Here is a 22924-nt window from a genome sequence, read left to right as displayed (position 1 = left end):
GGCTGTTTTGGCCCATAATGTGAAATTCACTTTGAGTCCCAGCAATTCATACTGCAGAGAATATCTCTGTAATTATAGACTTATTACTATGTTTTCCAAGTACACAGACAAACATCTCACCCAGAGGGTATGCACTAAACTCTGAATTGCTGTGAACTGAATTCCGGGCTAGAATAGTTAGACAATGTATCCAAGTCTCCTGTTATGCCTATATTTTGCCATTTATTATTACTACATTTCAGAATTTAGTGAATAACTCTGATAATATTGAATTACATCTGTCTACTTTATGACATGGTCTAAATAGGGGCAGTATTAGGAAACGGATTTAAATGTCTATAGCTATCAACTGAAACTGATGTCCTTGTTAGAGAAATCAGATGGTAGTTTTCATTGCTACATTTCCCTATAGAAAAGAAACATCACAGACATGTGACCTTATATCTTTTTTTTTGCAACCACTTAGTATACCTGATGCATTGAACTCAGTCATTTGAAAACAGAATTGTTTTTATGAAATATACAATTGGGATCAATTTCTGAAAAAGCAAATGGAGATTATTTTCTATTTCCTCTTTCCCCCTTTTTTTCTCATGCTAATTACGAAAACTGTTCTTGTATGCACCAAATGTACTATGGGCATGACAAAAAAAATGCATATCTTTATGTAACTGGTCATTTGCATTCCCCGCAGCATCAAATCATTGAAAGATGCTATCCGTTAACAGGCTCATTGCACTTACTGCAACAGGACCACATTTACAATCATAGAGTATTTTGTTGTCATGGTTACAGTCAGTTTAATGATGTATGACTCTTAACAGATTATACTGTGTAACCTTTTCATGGCTAAAAAAAACAACTCAATACAGTTCTTGTAACTAGAAATCAAGAGTGGTAAAGCCACTAGCCACCACATTATTTAGCTCCAAGGAAAAAAAAAGATAAGCAGAATGTAATTATCTTAAAAAAAGAAGCCATGCTGGATCCCTGATTGCACAATGCAGCCATGGTACAATGAGAATACTTTTTTTAATTCACCTTTCGTATTCAGAAACATTAAAGGGAGGTGGAGATTGGTCCATAGGGGTAGATGGGGTGTCACCACAAACACACACACACACACTCTTTTTCTCTCTCCAGTTTTTTTTTATTAAAAAATTTAAAAAAAAATTAAAATTCTTTTTGTGTTGCATGGACTATAGATAAGTGTGTGTTACAAGGAAAAAAGTAATGATTATCATTCTTCCCTTAAATGATGACTAGACATGCAGATGGTTTTAAAGGAGGCATGGCATCTGATGAGGTTAAGTGGGTATAGCCCAACATGTCAGAGGAGGGGCTCTGCCTTTGAAATTCACCAGCTGCCACTATAAAGAGAACTGTCACATCTCTGGAATTTATACAACCGAATAAACTGTTTCCAACTTGTTTGAACCTTCTTTTTCACAAGCTGTTCTGTTTCTTTTACATTCACATTAAAGATTGAAAGATTATGATTAACATCACAATCTAATGCATTATGGGAGGTGTAGTCCAAAACATCTGGAGTGCCGAAGGTTGCGGGATAGGCAACCTTCGGCTCTCCAGATGTTGTGTACTACATCCCCCTACATCCCCATAATGGCAAAGCATCATGGGAGGTGAAGTCCAAAACATCTGGAGAGCCGAAGGTTCCCCACCCCTAGTTCATAGCAGGCAAAGCCAAAACAAACATTGCAAATAAAGAGGAGATATAGAAACGTTGTTTCACTTCTCCTCTTCCTGTATGCTTTCCCTGCTAACAGCCACCTGCAAATGAGATTATAACAATGAATGAAGATGGAATAGCCTTCCAGCTGAAGTTGTCGAAGTTAACACAGTAAAGGAGTTTTAGGCATAATGCCATCCTTACTACAAGATAAGGTATTTAGAAAATTGGGCAGACTAGATGGGCCGAATGGTTCTTATCTGCCGTCACATTCTATGTTTCTATAAGTTGCCACATTGTACAGTAAAAATTGTACAGCATAGTGTGACTGACAGTTTAATTACTGCAAGATCCCCTATAAATGTCCTTTCTTGCTCAAGATTAGCATCTGCAATTTGTACTGTCCATACATTCTCAAATTACCGGAACCTGAAGTCCTGGTTGTAATCTCCTCAGCCGTATGGCCAGTTGTGTAACTACCATGGTTGCTGGGGTCGCAGCTGCGACTGGGCCCATCACTCCAGGGGGCCTGGCCACCCTGTCGACCCTTGCAATTGTGGGCCAGTATAATGCACAGCTCTCACATCCTGCCGTTCATAGCAAGTAACATGGCTGAGCAGACCACTGGTAGAGAATCCTTTGTTTCCTTCTACCCAGTCTGACAGGAACCTGGACAATAGCAGGTACAGAGGGGGATGGGGGCAGAGACCCATGGGGGAGAGAATGAAACATATGAAAGGTACTGGGGGGGAAATTGAGACACATGATAGGGACTGGTGGGGAGAATGACACATGAAAGGGACAAGGGAGTAGTTGAAACACATGGAAGGAGCTGGGGGTGGTGTTGGGTCACATGGAAGGTGCTGGGAAAGATTGAGACACATGGAGGGGACGGTGAGGTGAGACACATGGAGGAGCTGTGGGGGTTGGGGTGGGGAGAGAATGAGAGACGTGGAAGGGCTGGGCGGGGATTAAACAGATGGAGTGGGGGGCTAGGGTAATTTTTGCACCAGGCCCGGTGGTTTCTGGGTATGACCTAATCACAAGGCCACCAGAATAAGACATAAAAGCACAACCTATATACTTTAAAAATATAATTGTCATTTGTAATCCAACACATATATTAAAATGGGGGCGGGGCCTGACAGGCATGGAGGAGAGACGTGCATTGAGGGAGCTCCTCTCCTATACTGACTAATAAGCAAACTTTCGCTTAACCCAGCTTGATTTGGGTCGAATCCAGGGCCTCACCTACTACTTGCTCCAGCTGAGAAACACTGCAGGGCCCAAAGATTCGACGTGAGCCCATCTGTGGCACGTCTCGGAACATGCGGCCTAGGTTGCACCGGGCGGGAGAAGCGGCCGATCTCCCGGTCTGGGGCTTCACGACGGCACTTACTGGAAAATGTATGCCCTGTTCCCCCCCCCCCCCTCCCTCTGGACTGGTGGGGGTGATCCCGGTCCACCCCTGGGAGGGTGCCCTGTTAGCACAGAACCATGGGGTGAAGCCATGCCGGCTCACACACAACCCGACGACTTACCTAAGATGGCGGCTGCCACGAGGATCCCCAGCAACATGGGGGAAAGGCAAGATGCCCTGTCCAGACTGGACAAAATCTTTGAAGATTTCTGGCAGAGAGTGGAGAGCAGGATGCAGCACCCCCCCTTAAAACAACTGGGTAGAGGCTCTACACCACGGCAAATCAGGGCCGGTGCAAGGATTTTTGCCGCCCTAGGCAAAAGTAACGTTTGCCTCCCCCCCATGTGACATCACAATGCCCCATCCATATGATCTGCCATGTTAACTAACGCCAGTGCTGCAGTGCCGCCATGTTTGCATTAATAGGCCTGCAGGGACAGGCTATAGACACCAGAACCACTACATTAAGCTGAAGTGGTTCTGGGGACTATAGTGTTTCTTTAATGTGAGGTAAATTAGAGATTAGTGCCACGAATAATATACTAGATTGCCTACTTACAACCAGATGAGGATGATGATGGGCTCTAGCTGCAGTCTGGCTCCACTGGTCTGGTGTAGAACAGGCTCTCTGGAGGCTGTTTGTAACTGTGGTCCCAAAAATCAATGTTCTGGGAGAATGGGAAGCAGCTCCATTTTTTGGGGGCCCTTTACACAGCTCAAGGTCTGGGTCCCAGGGTCCACCTTCATGTTTCACCAATGAGTTTGTTCACAGGGGGTGGAATGTGTAGGGGATGTCCTGATATGTGTGTAAGGAATGCATTGTGTGAATCTGTGTTTGTATGTGCAAGGTATGTTTCTGTGTATGTACGGGATGCAGTGTGTGCGTCTGTAAGGGGTGCATTGAGTGTGTGTAAGGAATGCATTGTGTGTTTCTGTGTGTGCAAGGGATGCATTGTGTGTAAGGGTTGCATTGCTTGTGTGTGTGTGTCTGTTTGAGTAATGCATTGTGTGTTTTTCTGTGTGTAAGGGGTGCATTGTGTGTGTGTGTGTGATGGGTGTCAATCTCTCCCCCCTCCCTTGTCACTTTCATCTCCCCCTCCTTTGTCACTCTCTTCTCCCCCCCTTTTCCCTCTCTTCCCACCCCTCTCTTGTCACTCTCTTCTCCCCTGCTTGTCCCTCTCTTCTCCCCCTCCCTTGTCACTCTCTTCTCCCCCGTTGTCACTCTCTTCTCCCCTGTTGTCACTCTCTTCTCCCCTCCCCACTCTCATTCCCCCCTGTCAATTTCTTCCTCCCCTTCCTGTCAATTTATTTTCCCCCTGTCAATTTATCCCCCCCCTTTAAATTTTTCCCCCACCCTCCCTGTCAATTTATCCCCCCACCCTCCCTGTCAATTTATTCCCCCATCCCTTCTAATGTATCCCCCCTTCCCTTTCAATTTATCCCCCCCCCTTTCAATTCCCCTCCCTTCCCTTTCAATTTATCCCCCCTTTCAATTTATCCCCCTCCCTTTCAATTTATCTCCCCCCTTTCAATTTATCTCCCCCCTCTTTCTATTTATCTCCCCCCTTCTTTCTATTTATCTCCCCCCCCCTCCTTTCTACTTATCTTCCCCCCCCCACCTGTGTTGTAGCGTGGCCGAGCTCTGTATGATCCGCGGGTACAGGGAACTTTTGTTTCCTGTACCCGGCCGGACTAAAAGGAAGTGCACACTCAGTGTGCACTTCCTGTTAGTCCGGCCGGGTACAGGAGACAGATGCTCCCTGTACCCGCGGACCATACAGTGAGGGAGTGACAGGAGGGAGCGCTGAGCTCTTCCCTCCTGTTAGTCCCTCTCCTCATGCTGCGCCCGGGCGGTGCGCCCTCAAAGACGCACCAGCCCGGGCAAAGCTGCAGCCGCCTGAGGCTCTCTACAGAGCGCTCGGGCGGCTGTAGCATGAGGGGGGCCGGCGCTCCTGGGGGCGCCCGTTCCCAATGGGCGCCCTAGGCGGCTGCCTCGACCGCCTTACAGGTAGCGCCGGCCCTGCTGCAAATACACACCAAGCAGCAGCCTGGGGCTCCAGCAGCACGCAGGCCCCCAACATGGCGGCGAACCGCGAAGAGCTCACCGATCCGGCGCAGGAAAGCTACCAAGAGGGTCGTGCCGCGGCCCATCATGGAGACCCTTCAACAAACTGCGGTGCCGGGAATAATCGCAATCTGGTCACAAGGAACAACCTGTGGGCACACACAGAGACTCAGAGGACCACCGTTCCTCTTAAAGCCGCAGGACAATGCGATACCACTATCCGGCATAGGCTGATACAGGTGCCAGGGCTGCATAATGACAAGCTGTTGCCCTCCTGTGACACAACTCTCATACACCCTTGAACTCCTGTGACACTACACTCCAGCATCTTTTTCCTAATCTCTGGTATCACCCCTGGCACACTTCTCACCACATGCAACTAGCCATGGGCCTCCTTGGGAAATTTTCCTGTTTAAAATTCATGTTGATATATGCATGTCTCTATCTTTAACCTTGAGAATATCTGTGTCTTAGATACACTATCTGCCGACTATCTATATACAGTAATTTGCTTAGGCACGTTAGACCTAACTGTTTTACTAACCAAAAAATGTGTGCTAACTTACTCTGCTTGCCATGCAACTGTCTTATATTGTACGATACTACCTTGCTTGTTATTTCAGTCGTGGCATCATAAACACGTTTTGTTATTTCTGGCACAGCAAAAATAAAGAATTTAAAAAATAAAAAAATAAAAAAACTTAAAAAGGAAAAGGAATTAAGACATTTTGGCAAATAAATACAAATCTCAAATACCAGGCGTATGTATGTCCAAACAAATACAAAGTAGCTAACCTAATCAATCAGTTAGTAATGAAATGTTCAGTAAAACCGTGTTACCAAAAAGTAAATAAACAAGTAACAGAAAATCAATGAATTACATACTACTTCCACAAAGTAGAATTGAGTGAAGAGGAGAATGTAATATCTTATATTATTATATTGATATGTGTTTGTCTTGAGAAAATAATCTTGTCTCCGTAAAAAAAAAAAAATGATTTCCTCCTATATTGTCCAAATTATAAGAAGAAAGGGTGGGAGACTTCAAAAACAAAACACCAAAAAACATACAAAAATACATTTAAAAAATTAATTAACTATATTATCTTACATTGTCAATTAAAGCACAATAGACAGCTCTGATTATTTTTAGTGGGATAGTTAGAGCATTGGGTGGGGCCCTGGTCAATTATTTGGAGGTCCTGTGTATTCTGTCAATATATTTTTCACAGTAGACTAATTGGTAATATGGTGGTCTTGGTTTTCTATCATTGCTTTATTATGTTTTTTATAGTGCTACTGATGAGAGCTATGTTTTAGTCACACTCCGCTGCAGCACCTGGGCTTGTGTGATGTTTTTTTTTTATTTTGCACGTCCGTTGTGTGGTTTTAGAATATAACACAAACACCAAAGTAAAAACTGCTAGATGTCACTCATTGCTTTTGTAAGTCTAGCCTTTATAAATCAACCCTCTACAATGTATGCAACTAATGAAGACCCGAGTTTGGCTCTCAATCTGTCCAAGTGGGGGTATATACAGCTGATTTCCTTTTGTTTCTACCCCCACTGATAAAGGCACATATGGTGAGAAATTAGGCAAATTTACTCTAGCTCTCACAATTAGAAATCACTGTTTTTAACATGGGTGTTCTTTGGTAGATTGTTCTACTTATCGTATTATATACTTTTATAAACATATATACTTTTATAAAATTCCTACGCAGATATTTCTCTTTTTCTCTCTCTATTTCTCTGTTTTGGGATAGTCAAATATTCGTTGCAATAGTGATACTGTAATTCTCTGGTACAGTTCCTACTACTATATAGCTTTAATGGATTTATTGTGACTTACCTTTCTTTAAAGGTATATATCGATTTTCCAGTCAGTAATTGTTTCATTACTGTGCGTGTTTCATCTTATGTGATGTGTTTCTAGTACTTGTTTTATACTAAAGAATGACAAAAAAAAATGATTTCAATTTTTTTTTATAATTTTACGTTTTTATACATCATTTCATAAAGAGTTTCTTTTTTTTAGTTTATCTTTTGAGTTTTAATGGAACCGCTTACACTTCACTTTAGTACAAACCTATCCTTCCCAGTGATGTTAACCCTTAAGTTGTGCAATTTAAAAGACGGCTGATGTTTCTCTCTTCAGCAGACAGTATTTCATGATGATGGTACAACTAGACTGAATGACAGGTGCTCAACAGCAATTCACAAAGAGTGTAAGAAGGCCCTGCTTTGCTAGCTATCTGGAGAGCTTGTTTGTACTCAGACTGGGTAGGAAGTAACCAAAGATAAGGCTTTTGTTGCTGGGAAACAACTCTCTCTCATGTTACTATTTATGGCCTAGTAATTAAAATCTAATCTTTGCCACTAGTTTCATTAGCAGAAAGTGATAAAATGGCATAAAAGCAGAATGTAACATTTTCTCATTTTCTTTGCCAAAAGGCTATCTGCAGACTGCAGGCCAGATCATTCTGACACTGAAGTGCTAAATTAACCCCTTAAGGACACATGACATGTCTGACATGTCATGATTCCCTTTTATTCCAGAAGTTTGGTCCTTAAGGGGTTAAACGTTCTGCTTTCAGATACACTTACAATAAATCCTGGAATGGGATCCAGACGTCTATCCCTGGTCATAAATATCGAAATGGGCTGAATCAGAAGCCACAGCGCCTATTGTCAGAGAGCCAAATGAACCCTTCTTAGGGATCTCCTTGATTGTAAGCTCCTTTCAGTAGGGCTTCTTCACCTCTTAGCTAAATCAACATTATAATCGTTGTTAATATTTCTTTTTGAAAAGTTCTAAGAAATATGTTGGTGATAGATAAATGATGATGGGCCCCCCCAAGGGTCCTGATGTTGGCGGGAAAGTTCCAATTTTGGGATCCTGTCCCGCCATCCTGATTTAGTTCACCAGGGAACATTCCTCGGGCAACACATCGCAAGTGCATCGTTACATGGGCACTAAGACCCTACAGAGAGCCCTTCAGCAGCACTCTCTGCAAAGTCCTGCAGGTCCAGATAGGCCCTTTAGCCCATTATGGCCATTGCCAGTGACACAAGTCGCATCCCTTCCGACTCCCCCTCAGGTCCGCCCACCCATCCTGAGCTGCATACTTTCCAATATTGGGTGGTATGTAATAATAATAAAAATGTAGGTAGGGTACTAGCAGGGCCGGACTGGCCCACCGGGATACCGGGAAATTTATCGGTGGGCCGCGGCACCTGGGGGGCTGGAGAGAGAGAGGGAGCCCTGCTGTCTATATTTTAATAAAATCGCGGCCGGGTGGCCGGTCCGGCGACACACTCTGAGGTGATTACTCACATTGCGGCCGGCGGCCCCATCTCCTGTGCTGACAGCTGTGCTGCTGTCAGTATCAGTGAGTGTGCCGGGCGGCCGCCTAAGCGATCCAGCAGCACACTCACTGATACTGACAGCAGCATAGCTGTCAGCACAGGAGGACTGAGGGATGGGGCGGAGCTAACTACCATGCTCCCTCGCGGTTCCCATAATTCCCAGCATCTACACATCATAGAGTAAGGATTACTCTATGATGTGTAGATGCTGGGAATTATGGGAACCGCAAGGGAGCATGGTCGTTAGCTCCGCCCCCTCCCCCAGTCCTCCTGTAACAGCAGGTACACAGAAAAATAGGGGAAGGGGAAGGGGAAGGGGACAAAAAGAGGGGAAGGGGGGACAAATAGAGGGGCTGGGGGGGACAAATAGAGGGGTAATAGAAACACAGGGGAAGGGGGGAACACAGAGACTGAGGGGTAATAGAGAGACATAGGGCAAGGAGGGACACATAGACAGATGGGGTAATAGAGTGACAGGGGATGGGGGGGACAAAGAGAGGGGTAATAGAGAGACACCAGGGAAGGGGGGGACAGAGAGACAGAAGGGTAATAGAGAGACAGGGGATGGGGGAGGCAAATAGATGGGGTAATAAAGAGACACCAGGGAAGGGGGGGGGGGCAAAGAGACAGAGGGGTAATAGAGAGACAGGGAATGGGGGGGGGGGGGGGCAAAGATAGGGGTAATAGAGAGACACCAGGGAAGGGGGGACAAAGAGACAGAGGGGTAATAGAGAGACAGGGGATGAGGGGATAAAGAGAGGGGTAATAGAGCGACACCAGGGAAGGGGGGGGGGCAAAGAGACAGAAGGGTAATAGAGAGACAGGGGATGGGGGAGGCAAAGAGATGGGGTAATAAAGAGACACCAGGGAAGGGGGGGGCAAAGAGACAGAGGGGTAATAGAGAGACAGGGAATGGGGGGGGACAAAGAGAGGGGTAATAGAGAGACACCAGGGAAGGGGGGGACAAAGAGACAGAGGGGTAATAGAGAGACATAGGGGTTGGGGGGACAAAGAGATGGGTAATAGAGAGACACAGGAGAAGGGGGGACACAGAGACAAGTGGGGTAATAGAGAGACACCAGGGAAGGGGCACAAAGAGACAGAGGGGTAATAGAGAGACACAGGGGATGGGGGTACAAAGAGACAGAGGGGTAAGAGAGAGACACAGGGAGGAGATGGGCAAGAGAGACTCAGGGAGGAGAGGGGGAAGAGAGACAGGGAGGAGAGGGGAGAAAGAGACACAGAAGGTTTGTTGGCTGGGGCTAAGAACAACACAAAAGGGGCTGGGGAAAGAGAAATACAGAGGCTGGAGAAGGGTAAAAAGAAACACACAGGGACTGGGATGAAGTAAAAGATGCACAAGGGTCGCTGTAAGAGAAAAAAAGGAGACAATTGGAGACAAGATACACTAAACAAGGTAAAGGTAATAGACGTAAATTGATGTGATCCTGACAGTAATACACACATATATATATATTGATGTGTGTATTAGTAACACATAATTATGCCTATAATATTTACACATATAGTAATATACATTTATATATGCGTAAAACACACATAAATGTCATTAATATATATATATATATATATATATATATATATGTAATGAGCACGTATTAGCCCAGTCTTGTTGCTAGTTGCATACTCATGCACCATAACATATTTAAAGTGAAGAGCGCACGCATAGAACTTCAAAATAAACAAGCTAACTTCATTTTTGTTTAGTTGTGCAATTGCAGACATTCAGCATTTCAGTATCATTACTAAATGTCCTTAATAGGCCAAAGTAGTTGTACTGAAACATTGATTACATGCAAATGTACGTCTACTTAAAATAAAGGCGCTCTTTTGTTGTCCTATATGCGTTCTTTCGTTGGAGTAAGAGTTTTCAATTTCAAGTTATTTTTTTACCCTGTATATCAGCACACTATGCTGGCGCAACGCATTATTGGGCTGGTATAGAATTTTTTTCCAGGGCTGATTTTAGTTCCCAGTCCGGCCCTGGGTACTAGTATACGGCCCCTAGCAGGCCCGGACTGGCCATCGGGCACACCGGGCAAATGCCCGGTGGGCCGCGATGGCCGTGGGGCCGAGGCCGGCAGGGGAAGGTCCCAGGACTTCCCCTGCCGGTTTATGCAGGGCCGGCACTATCCGAGCGCCGGCCCCGCTGTATTCCATGTCGGGCCGGTGGGGAGATCAAAGATCTCCCTCACCGGCCCACATGCTATCCAATGCGGCCGCCGGCGGGGAGAGAGAGGGAGGGAGAAAGCCTGCACGGAGAGAGGACCCGGCGGAGCTCTAACTTGCAGCTCCGCCGGGTTCCTCTCGCGAGATCCGGAGCGTTGCCATGGCAACGACCGGATCTCGCGAGAGTGAGCTCTAGCCCGCAGGCTAGAGTTCACTCACCACGAGGACCACCAGGGAACACTGCCACTCTGCCTCCCAGTCCCAGGTACCAGTCCCCCCCTCCCAGGCTAAAGGTAAGAAGGGAGGGGGGGACATAATGCCTGTTATTTTATTTGTTTACCCCCCTACACACAAAATCCATTCTAACATTTATACATCACTCAAACCCATCACACTCAGCACTCTCACACCCATCACTCACACCCATCACACTCAGCACTCTTACACCCATCACACTCAGCACTCTCACACCCATCACACTCAGCACTCTCACACCCAGCACTCTCACACCCATCACCCCCAGCACTCTCACCCCCAGCACTCTCACCCACAGCACTCTCACCCACAGCACTCTCACACCCATCATACACAGCACTCTCACCCACATCATACACATCACTCTCACACCCATCACACACAGCACTCTCACACCCATCACACACAGCACTCTCACACCCACCACACACAGCACTCTCACACCCATCACACACAGCACTCACACCCATCACACTCAGCAATCACACTCAGCACTCTCACACTCAGCACTCTCACCCACATAACACACAGCACTCTCACACCCATCACACTCAGCACTCTCACACCCATCACACTCAGCACTCTCACACACATCGTACACAGTACTCTTACACACATCACACTCAGCACTCTCACACCCATCATACACAGCACTCTCACACACATTACAAACAGCACTGTCACACACATCACACACAGCACTCTCACACACCACATTCTTACACACATCACACACAGCATTCTCACACACACCACTTACCGCACCCTCACATACCACTTACCGCACCCTCACATACCGCACCCTCACACACAGCACCCCTCACACACAGCATCCATCACACACAGCATCCATCACGCACACATACTGCACCCAGTGGTGTACACACAACCCATGGGGCCCCGGTGCGAAAACTGATCTGTGGGCCCCCCCTTACTCTGCGAGGGCTGGGGCCGCAACACATGGCGGGCGGGCACCTGGTCGCAGGGCTGCGACCCGTGCGACCGCGGTATGTACGCCAGTGCATGCATAAACACATACACTTAAAGGACCACTACAGACACCCAGATCAAATCAGCTCAATGAAGTGGTTTGGGTGCCAGGTCTCTCTAGTTTTAATCCTGCAGCTGAAAACAGCAGTTTCAGAGAAACTGCTATGTTTCACTGAGGGTTAATCCATCTCTAGTGGCTGTCTCATTGACAGCCGCTAGAGGATTTTCTGCAATTCTCACTGTGAAAATCACAGTGAGAAGACGCTGAACGTCCATAGGAAAGCATTGAGTAATGCTTTCCTATATGGGCGGTTTGAATGCGCGCGTGGCTCTTGCCACGCATGTGCATTCGGAGCTGAGAGGCGGATCGGGACGGAGAGATCCCCAGCGCCAAGGGAGCCCGGCACTGGAGAAAGGTAAGTGCTTTAGACACACACACACACACTCTCATGAACAGACGCACACATTTACTGACAGACACACACTCAGTGACAGACGCACACAAACATACTCAGTAACAGACACACACACTAACACTAACACACTCTAAAACTAACACACTCACTAACACAATCACTCACACTAACACACTCACTAACACACACTCACTCACTAACACACACTCACTCTCACTCACTAACACACTCACTCACTCACACACAAACTAACACAAAGTAACACTAACACACTCACTAACACACACTAACACACTCACTAACACTAACACACTCACTAACACACTCACTAACACAATCACTAACACAATCACTCACACTAACACACTCACTAACACACTCACACTAACACACTCACACTAACACACTCACACTAACACTAACACACTACCACTAACACACTCACACTAACTAACACACTCTCTCACTAACACACACTAACACAAACTAACACTAACACACTCACTAACACACTCACTAACACTAACACACTCACTAACACTAACACACTCACTAACACTAACACACTCACATTAACACACTCACTAACACACACACTCACTCACTCACTAACACTCTCACATTAACACACTCACTAACACACTCACTAACACTAACACACTCACATTAACACACTCACTAACACACTCACTAACACACTCACATTAACACTAACACACTCACTAACACACTCTCTCACTAACACACACACACACACTAACACAAACTAACACTAACACACTCACTAACACACTCACTAACACTAACACACTCACTAACACTAACACACTCACTAACACTAACACACTCACATTAACACACTCACTAACACTCACTAACACTCTCACTAACACACTCACTCACTACCACTCTCACTAACACACTCACTAACACTAACACACACTCACTAACGCTAACACACTCACTCACTAACACACTCACTAACACTAACACACTCACTAACACACACTCACACACACTCACTAACACACTCACTAAACACACACGTTTTTTCTGGTTTTTTTTTTTTTATTTAATCCCCCCAGCCTCCTTACCTGTGTGAGAGCTGGGGGGATTCCCTGGGGTCCAGTGGTGTTGCTGGTCACCCGGCTGGCGGGCGCGCGAGGGAGCACTGTCCCCTGGGTGCTCCCTCTTCAGCTCCCTCGCGCGCCGCGTACTGATGCCGGAGCCGGAAGATGACGTCATCTTCCGGCTCCAGTTTCAGTGCGGTGCGCGAGGGAGCTGAAGAGGGAGCACCCAGGGGACAGTGCTCCCTCGCGCGCCCGCCAGCCGGGTGACAGCAGGGCCAGCCTCGGGGGGCCCGGAGGTGGCCGGCTCCTGGGCCCCCCAGCAGAAGAGGCTGGCCCTGTGGGTACATACCGGGTCGCAGGGGCGGCCGGGCCCCCTGGTGGGCCGGGCCCGGTCGCAGCCGCGACCCCTGCGACCCCGGTATGTACGCCACTGACTGCACCCCTCGCATACACACAGAACCCCCCCAACACACTGCACCACACACATACACAATAGTTCCAAACACACACATATATATACATACACACACACACACAGCACCCCTCACACATACTGCACCCCTAAACACATTACATTCCAGACACACACTAGATCCCTTACCCAACTCTGGATCATCTACACACATATAAACACTAGATCCCTATATACACTCTGAATATGTTATAAACGCACACTCACTAGATCTCCTACACATTCTGGGTCCTTCGAACACACACTAGACTCCTATACACATACACACACACTACACTCTTAACATACACACTCTGAATCCCCTATACACACACACACACACACACACTAGATTCCTTGTCAGCAAACACATACTACACCCCTAAACACACACTTTCTACAAACACTACATCACCTATACACACACTCTATAGCCTGTTTGCACACATGCTACATCCCCTTTACATACATTCTCTACAGCCCCTAGCCACATATGCATCACATTACACCACAGGCACAACATGTCTAAAACTAACCTTATTACACAATACCACACCACAATCAGCTCACTCTACACACACGCAATACCACAAGCAGACTCCAAACACATGCACAATACTCTTTCCTGGCATTTTTGTCTCCTGGTATCCAGTTATAGAGACACCAGAGACAAGTTGCAAGGAAACACAGTGCAAGCATGTTATTAAATTTGCTTGCACTGTGCAGAACAAATACAGTTTTTTTTTTCTCATGCTAGAGCTCTTCAGCAGAGCTCTGCGCATGGTCTGCCCTGGAAGAGCATTGAACCAACATGCTCACTTTGAGAGGGGGCGTGCTTGTAATTAGTGATGACAAAACACACCTCCTCTGACCCGCCCCCTTCTTAGTGGGCCGCTGGGATAAAAAAATGCCCGGGCCGAATTTTTCTCCCAGTCCGGCCCTGGCCCCTACAACTACTTTTCACCTTACCACATGTGATCTTGAGGGATATAAAACTCATCCATTTCATACACTAATGTATGCTGAAGAAATACTAATGGGGAACAGAGATTACAGCAAATATACAGCAAAACTGCAAAATTATATATTAAAATAGACAAACAAGAAATATTCTCAAAAGTAAAAATAAATAAAAAAGTTACTTGTGCACTATCTTAGATCCCTATTTACATTTAAATAACAGGAGCTTTTTAGTATCACTCCAGTGGCCATTAAAGTGTAAGCTCACCTGCCACGTCAAGGCAAACCCATTAGGTGAGTCCTACACTAACAATTCACCTTGCTGTTTTCAGCTAAAATGCACAATCTCTAATGAGACAAAAAGGGGTATGTTACAGAGCTGCCATTCACCCCATGTGTTCCCTAATAAAGGGTTAATACGTTTGGATGGGTTTTTTTTAAAACACCCCTCTCTGTCTCATTAGAAATTTTGCATTTTAACTGAACATAGCATGATGAATTGTTAGTGTAGGACTCACCTAAGGGGTTTTGCCTTGATGTGGCAGGTGAGCTAACACTTTAATGAACATTGGATTGGTACTAAACATATCCAGTTATTTAAATAAGCATAGGGATTTAGGATAATGCACAAGTAACTTTTTTTGTTGTTGTTGTATGTATTTGGGCTGATGAACACCGTTGCCATTGCTACCGCCCAGGAGTAGTGGGAGTTTGAGTCCAGGACTTAGTTTTATGCGTTTATAGGAACTATTCTCCAATTGAGACAAGTTTCATGCTAAAATCTCACTATTCAGTTTTCTGTTAACTTGTTAATAAATAAATATAGCCATAATCCTGTATTGTGACTTGCAATAATGGAGACTAATCACAATTATCTCTTTAGTCCCTCTCTTCATCAATATGCTTTCCAATCCTGATCAAGTGTTAGCATAGCATTTAAATGCAGAACCTTTTCCAAAGGCGATTCAATTAGATACGTTTTGAACAGAGCCCTGGGAATGCTAATTACTTCTGTGTTTTCATACAAGACAGATGTAACTGTGCAATGAAGGCATACGCTGCACCTGGAGTCGGGCAAACAGACATTTATTTTGTATTTATTTTATCTTAAACAGTTCGTGTCTGTTATGCTGAGTTATGGCATTTAAAATTCAAGCAGAAGGGTAAGGAAGTGGATATAGTGCATTAATAGTTTTGGAGTCTCCTACCTGCGGGTGACAATCCCTTATCTATTCTAGACAGTCCCCGTTTCTTACTTTTGTAAATGGAGGAGTGGGAGAGCAGTGCTTTCTGCTGCACAGATCTCTCCTCCCATCTTTATTCTATAATTATTGAAGGCACTGTGATGTGTTGTCATATCTTAGCCCATTGCCTGTCATAATGACCACATGTTGTCATGGGAGTCGTACCCAAACATGTTGGAAAGAGGAAACCTTCAAAAGATGGATTCAAAAGACGTATTACCAAGCCTTAGAATAGCCGGACTTAACGTATTAAATTAGCGAACAAATCAAGGTTAGGGATACAGAAAGACACAAGGTCAAGACAAAGCCGGGTCAGGAAACCAGAAATCACAAGTCAATTACGAAGCCAAGGTCAGGATACCAGAAATCACAAGTCAATTACAAATCCGAGGTCAGGAAACCAGAAATCACATTTCAATTACGAAGCCGAGGTCAGGATACCAGAAATCACAAGTCAATTACGAAGCCGAGGTCAGGATACCAGAAATCACAAGTCAATTACGAAGCCGAGGTCAGGATACCAGAAATCACAAGTCAATTACGAAGCCGAGGTCAGGATACCAGAAATCACAAGTCAATTATGAAGCCGAGGTCAGGATACCAGAAATCACAAGTCAATTACAAATCTGAGGTCAGGATACCAGAAATCACATTTCAATTACGAAGCCAAGGTCAGGATACCAGAAATCACAAGTCAATTACGAAGCCGAGGTCAGGATACCAGAAATCACAAGTCAATTATGAAGCCGAGGTCAGGATACCAGAAATCACAAGTCAATTACAAATCTGAGGTCAGGATATCAGAAATCACATTTCAATTACGAAGCCAAGGTCAGGATACCAGAAATCACAAGTCAATTACGAAGCCGAGGTCAGGATACCAGAAATCACAAGTCAATTACGAAGCCGAGGTCAGGATACCAGAAATCACAAGTCAAATACGAAGGTCAAACATAGGAAGTCACAAGGGAATCTCTAGGAGCACTAAACGAGGATCTAACAAGAAACCACGATAGGGCAATAAATGAAGGTTAAAACAAGCCTTAAACAGCATTGGGTTGTCTAGATGACGTTGTCCCTTTAAGGTTATGACGTCATGGCAAAATATTTTATTTATAGGGGCTGCAGTTCATCCCACGAACCAGCAGTGACCGAAGGTAAGTACTATCTATTCAGGCCACGTGGAGCATTTGGCCCGCCAGCGTGGCCGGAGAAGAGGAACAGCATGGGCGCCGGGTAAATATAAGTTTGCGACAACACGATATGGAGAAGAAAATTTAGGATTTGTGCCTCTGGAGATACAGATCACCTGCTCCTTCTACTAGATGACTTGGGCATCACTGAGTATTCACTGGGATGGTTTGGTGATAAATAAACTCCTAATGGTAATTTCATTGACTTCATTTAGTCTTAACAGTTTGACTCTAAATCCCAAGTTCAGGATCAATAATAAGGTCCTATAGGTGCTATTTTAGTGACAGGGTATTCACTAAAGTAAAACTTGTCTGGAATTCAAAGTGATTTTCAAATTCAAATCCAAAATAGCCAAACTGGAACCACAGCTGACTTTGAAAATGTTCAGAGTTTTATTATTTTGGCCTTTAATATGAGATGGACATTGAATTCCCATCGATTCTCATTTTAGTGGTCACCAAATTTGGTACGGTTCTTTCAAGTTCATCAGGCCATGGTAAACTTCCCATAACATATTGTTTAGTATAGCAGAACTACTCTCCCGAATGCAGTGAAGATCCCTGTTGACACTAGAAGAAACTCATTTTAGTGTGTTTTGTAGAATTTCTATTATTTTACAGTACTGAAGAATTATTCCGTGAACTACTTATATACCGTAATTAATAAATGGGTTACCAAAACTAATCCCACATATGTAATCTGGGTCCCTGGCAAAAGAGGATGGTTAAAACCCCTCATTTAGTGAGATTTGATGGTAAAAATATTGCTACCCCTCCAGCTGCGGATGCAGCATCACCAACCATACCCATCCATCCAAAACTTATTTAACAATATTAAATTGAGGCCTTAGACCTCAATTTAATTTTGTTGGATAATTTTCAAATTGATTTAATATTTTTGCATAGACTTTTAAAATGATGTAATATTGTGAAAAATATAGACATTTTTTATTATTTCGAGTTTTTTTTATATATTGTATTTTTTTTTATATTTTAATAGTTTGGAAAAATAATTAGAAAAATATAAATTTGACTATATAGGAAATATTAAAAAATCCGGAAAGCTTATCAAACAAAATTAAACGAAATCCTTAGGCTTCAATTTAATATTGTTGGATTTGTTTTCCAATTGATTTATCATTTTTGCATAAACATTTAAAATTAATTCTTCAAGATATTACAGTAAAAAAAAATATTATATATATATATATATACAAAATAAAATATATTCCTAATATTAAACCATTTTAAAAGTGTATCAAAAATATTAAATCAAGGCCTTAATTGTTTCATTACTGGTGTTATGAAGAAGGCTAGGAGTTAATTCAACAAGCAGTAAGTCAACTTGAACCAAGGTCACGGCCAAAATAGATGAGCTGTAACATTTCTCCAGCTTAACTACATTGGTCTGCCTTTTTAATTATAGTAAATAGACCCCAAATGTCAGAGCGTTCCTACCATGGAGAAATCAGTTATTGACTTGACCATTTAAGATTTCCCTTGCCTGCATTCTTTCATATTTTTTTTATTGAATGGCAGAGACACACTATAAATCTGAAGTGTAATCTTTTGAAATACAGTACACCCCAACCCCCCACCATATGTGATGTAAAATCTCAGCTCAGACAGACATGCCCTTACAGTGAACACAGAAATAGTATGATTAAATGAAAGCTTTCACTTCAATTACCCAGTGGAAGACCTTTACAGAATCCTCTTATCAGGCCCCTTGGGAAGCATTTTATCACATAGGTGGTAAGTATTGTGCACATATGAATTTTGTGATTGGTCGTATAGCACAAGGCATGTTTTGAAACAGCTACATAAGCTAATTAAAATACCACAGAGAATGTGCAGCGCTTAATTATAATCTGTGATCAAGCTAATTTAAAGCCTTAGATCTCCTGCACACACAACACAGATGTAAAGGCGTTAAAGGAACACTATAGTCACCTAAATTACTTTAGCTAAATAAAGCAGTTTTAGTTTATAGATCATTCCCCTGCATTTTCACTGTTCAATTCACTGTCATTTAGGAGTTAAATCACTTTGTTTCTGTTTATGCAGCCCTAACCACACCTCCCCTGGCTATGATTGACAGCCTGCATGAAAAAAAAAACTGGTTTCACTTTCAAACACATGTAATTTACCTTAAATAGTTGTATCTCAATCTCTAAATTGAACTTTAATCACATACAGGAGGCCCTTGCATGGTCTAGCAAGCTATTAACATAGCAGGGGATAAGAAAATCTTAATTAAACAGAACTTGCAATAAAGAAAGCCTAAATAGGGCTCTCTTTACAGGAAGTGTTTATGGAAGGCTGTGCAAATCACATGCAGGGAGGTGTGACCAGGGTTCATAAACAAAGGGATTTAACTCCTAAATGGCAGATGATTGAGCAGTGAGGCTGCAGGGGCATGTTCTATACACCAAAACTGCTTCATTAAGCTAAAGTTGAGCTCACAGTGAGCTCACACATTGCCGGCTGCCCGGGTGGAGGATTTCATTATTCTCCACCCGGGATAAAAAAAAAAGCATTGCGGCGGGGGCGGGGCTTAGCGTGCGGCGGGGGCGGGGCTAGAAGTGCTGGACTGGGCAATTGCTGCATGGGAAGCAGGAAGGAGACCCTGCTTCCCCAACAAGCAGAATCCAGGAGCTGCACTACCTCCACCTCCATAATGAATAGAGGTAACAGTGTGTGCTTGTCTGAATGTATGTGTGTGTGTGTGTGTGTGTAACTGCCTGTGCATGTGTGTGTGTGTGACTGTCTGCCTGTGTTGACTGTTTGCCTGTGTGTGTGTGTGTGTGTGTGACTGTCTGCCTGTGCCTGTGTGTAGCTGTCTGCCTGTGTGTGTTTGTGACTGTCTGTGTGTGTGTTTGTGACTGCCTGTGTGTGTGTGTGACTGTCTTCCTGTTTGTGTGTGTGTGTGTGTGTATGTGTGACTGTCTGCATGTGTGTGACAGTCTGCCTCTGTGTGTGGCTGTCTGCCTGTGTGCGTGGGGCCGTCTGCCTGTGTACGTCTGTGTGGCTGTCTGCCTGTGTGCGTCTGTGTGTGTCTGTCTGCCTGTGTGTGTGTGTGTGGCTGTCTGCCTGTGTGCGTGGCTCTCTGCCTGTGTGTGTGGCTGTCACTGGTGTGTGTGTGTGTGGCAGTCTGTCTGTGTGCATGTATGGCAGTCTGCCTGTGTGCGTGTGTGTGGCAGTCCGCCTGTGTGTGTGTGGCTGTCTGCATGTAGCAGTGTGTGTGTTACACTGGCTGGCTGTATGTGTGTGACTGTCCATCTGTACCTGTGTGTGTTTGTAATTGTCTGCCTGTAACTGTGTGTGTGTGTGTGTGTGTGTGTGTGTGTGTGACTGTCTGCCTGTAACTTTGTGTGTGTATGTGTGTGTAATTAATATTTATTTTTAAATCAATATTTATTTAATAAATCCCCTATGCAATCACTAAACTTCTATACACACAATATACATGGATAATGGGGGGGGGAATGGGCGCTGCGAAGATGTTCCGCACAGGGCACCAAAAGGCCTAAGGCTGGCCCTGCAGAAACACACACACTCACTCACAAACACACAGTGACACACACATTTACTGACACACACAAACTGACAGACACACGCACATTCACACACACACACACACATACTGACACACATGCACTGACAGACACAGCAGAGCAAAAATAGCAGTCTACATTATACACAGCTGCCCATATTACACACAGGCCGGCTCTTGGGCTTCCCATGACATTCGGAATACAAGACGCCCAGTGAAAGTTGTGGTGGTGTATGAGCAGGCAGGGGCCAGAGCATCCATAAGCGTCCAGGGTGCCAGAGCAGGGGGGTGCAAAAATCCAAATCCCCTGCCTCTGGCTGGGGACTCAGATTTCTCAACTTACCTGTCTCCCTGAAGCCACTGGGGAGTCTGGGAGAAGTGCAGATAAAGTCATGCCCCCTCCTTATGACATCATCAGGAGAGGATGGCCGACTTCCTAGGCTGCTGTGTCCTGGCTCCAAACTCCAGATCCTGTCCCACCCCTCCCTGGCCCAAGGTAAGCTTTAGGGAGGGGGGACGACACACTTTTTTAAATTTTTTATTAAGCAACTTTTTTAAGCAGCACCACCAAACTGTCCCTCTTCCTCAGCCCCTGTTCCCTTCTTTAGCCCTGTACCCATACTCAGCCCCTGTCCCCTTCCTTAGCCCTGTCCCCCTACTCAGCCCCTGTCCCCTTTCCTCAGCCTTGTCCCCCTTCCTCAGCCCTGTCCCCCTTCATCAGCCCTGTCCCACTTCATCAGCCCTGTCGCCCTACTCAGCCCCTGTCGCCCTACTCAGCCCTAGTCCCCCTTCGTCAGCCCCTGTCCTCCTTCCTCAGCCCCTGTCCCTCTTACTCAGCCCCTGTACCCTTTCCTCAGCCCCTGTCCCCCTTCCTCAGCCCTGTCGCCCTTCTTCAGTCCTGTCCCCCTACTCAGCCCCTGCCCCTCTTCCTCAAACCTGTCCCCCTTCCTCAGCCCTGTCCCCCTTTCTCAGCCCTGTCCCCCTACTCAGCCCCGGTCTCCCTTACTCAGCCCCTGTCTCCCTTCCTTAGCCCCTGTCCCCCTTCCTAAGCCCCTGTCCCCCTTCCTCAGCCCCTGTCCCTCTTACTCAGCCCCTGTCTCCCTTCCTCAGCACTGTCGCCCTTCTTCAGCCCTGTTCCCCTACTCAGCCCCTGCCCCCCTTCCTCAGCTCTGTCCCCCTTCCTCAGCCCTGTGCCCCTACTAAGCCCTGGTCTCCCTTACTCAGCCCCTATACCTCTTCCTCAGTCCCTGTCCTTCCTAATCAGCCCCTATACCCCTACTCAGCCACAGTCCCCCTACTCAGCCCCTGTCCCTCTTCATCAGCCCCTGTCCCCCTACTCAGCCCCTGTCCCCCATCCTCAACCCCTGTCCCCCATCCTCAGCCCCTGTCCCGCTTCTCCAGCCCCTGTCCCGCTTCTCCAGCCCTTGTCCCCCTCCTAAGCCCTGTCCCCCTCCTCCCCCCCTGCTCTGTATGCCTGTATCTGTATGACTATAGGTCACAGTGTCTGAATGTGTCTGTGTGTGTCTGTGTTTGTATGACATTGTACCTGTATGTGTAGATTGTATGGCTGTGTGCCTGTATTTGTTTGATTGTGTGCCTGCATATCTCTGGTATAAGAAAGAGATACACAAGGGGGTTATAAGAGACAAACAAGAGGGTGTAAGACATAGTAATGGGGGGATAAAATACACAAAAGAGGGTAAGAAAAGGGGGTTACAAGAGACACAGGTGAAGACGCATTTTTTTTAAGAGGGGTGGGAAAATGCATCTTTGTCTGTGTAGCCAAAATTCTTGCCACTGGCCCTGTTAGACGGGGCTTAGGGGTGTTCCCTGAAAACTGCTGCCTAAGGCCACTTTAAAGGACCACTATAGTGCCAGGAAAACATACTCGTTTTCCTGGCTCTATAGGGTCCTTGGGTTCCCCCCACCCTCAGGGCCCCTCTCCCGCCGGGCTCTAGGGGGTGGAAGGGGTTAAATCTTACCTGTTTTCCCCAGCCGGGCTCCCTTGGCCGCGCGCATTCAGCCAGTCCATAGGAAAGCATTCTCAATGCTTT

The 22924-nt window shown here is 45.5% G+C and overlaps 1 protein-coding gene across 1 annotated transcript in view; it reads left to right on the top strand.

Annotated features, from left to right (window-relative positions):
- LOC134568263 (sodium- and chloride-dependent creatine transporter 1-like) overlaps nucleotides 1-22924 on the top strand; it is a 90555-nt gene that overhangs the window by 10273 nt on the left and 57358 nt on the right. The window lies entirely within an intron of this gene.

Source organism: Pelobates fuscus, chromosome 7, assembly GCF_036172605.1.
Source record: "Pelobates fuscus isolate aPelFus1 chromosome 7, aPelFus1.pri, whole genome shotgun sequence".
NCBI classification, from domain to species: domain Eukaryota; kingdom Metazoa; phylum Chordata; class Amphibia; order Anura; family Pelobatidae; genus Pelobates; species Pelobates fuscus.
The sequence above is the reverse complement of the archived record's forward strand: the minus strand, read 5'-3'. Positions and strand labels throughout refer to the sequence as shown.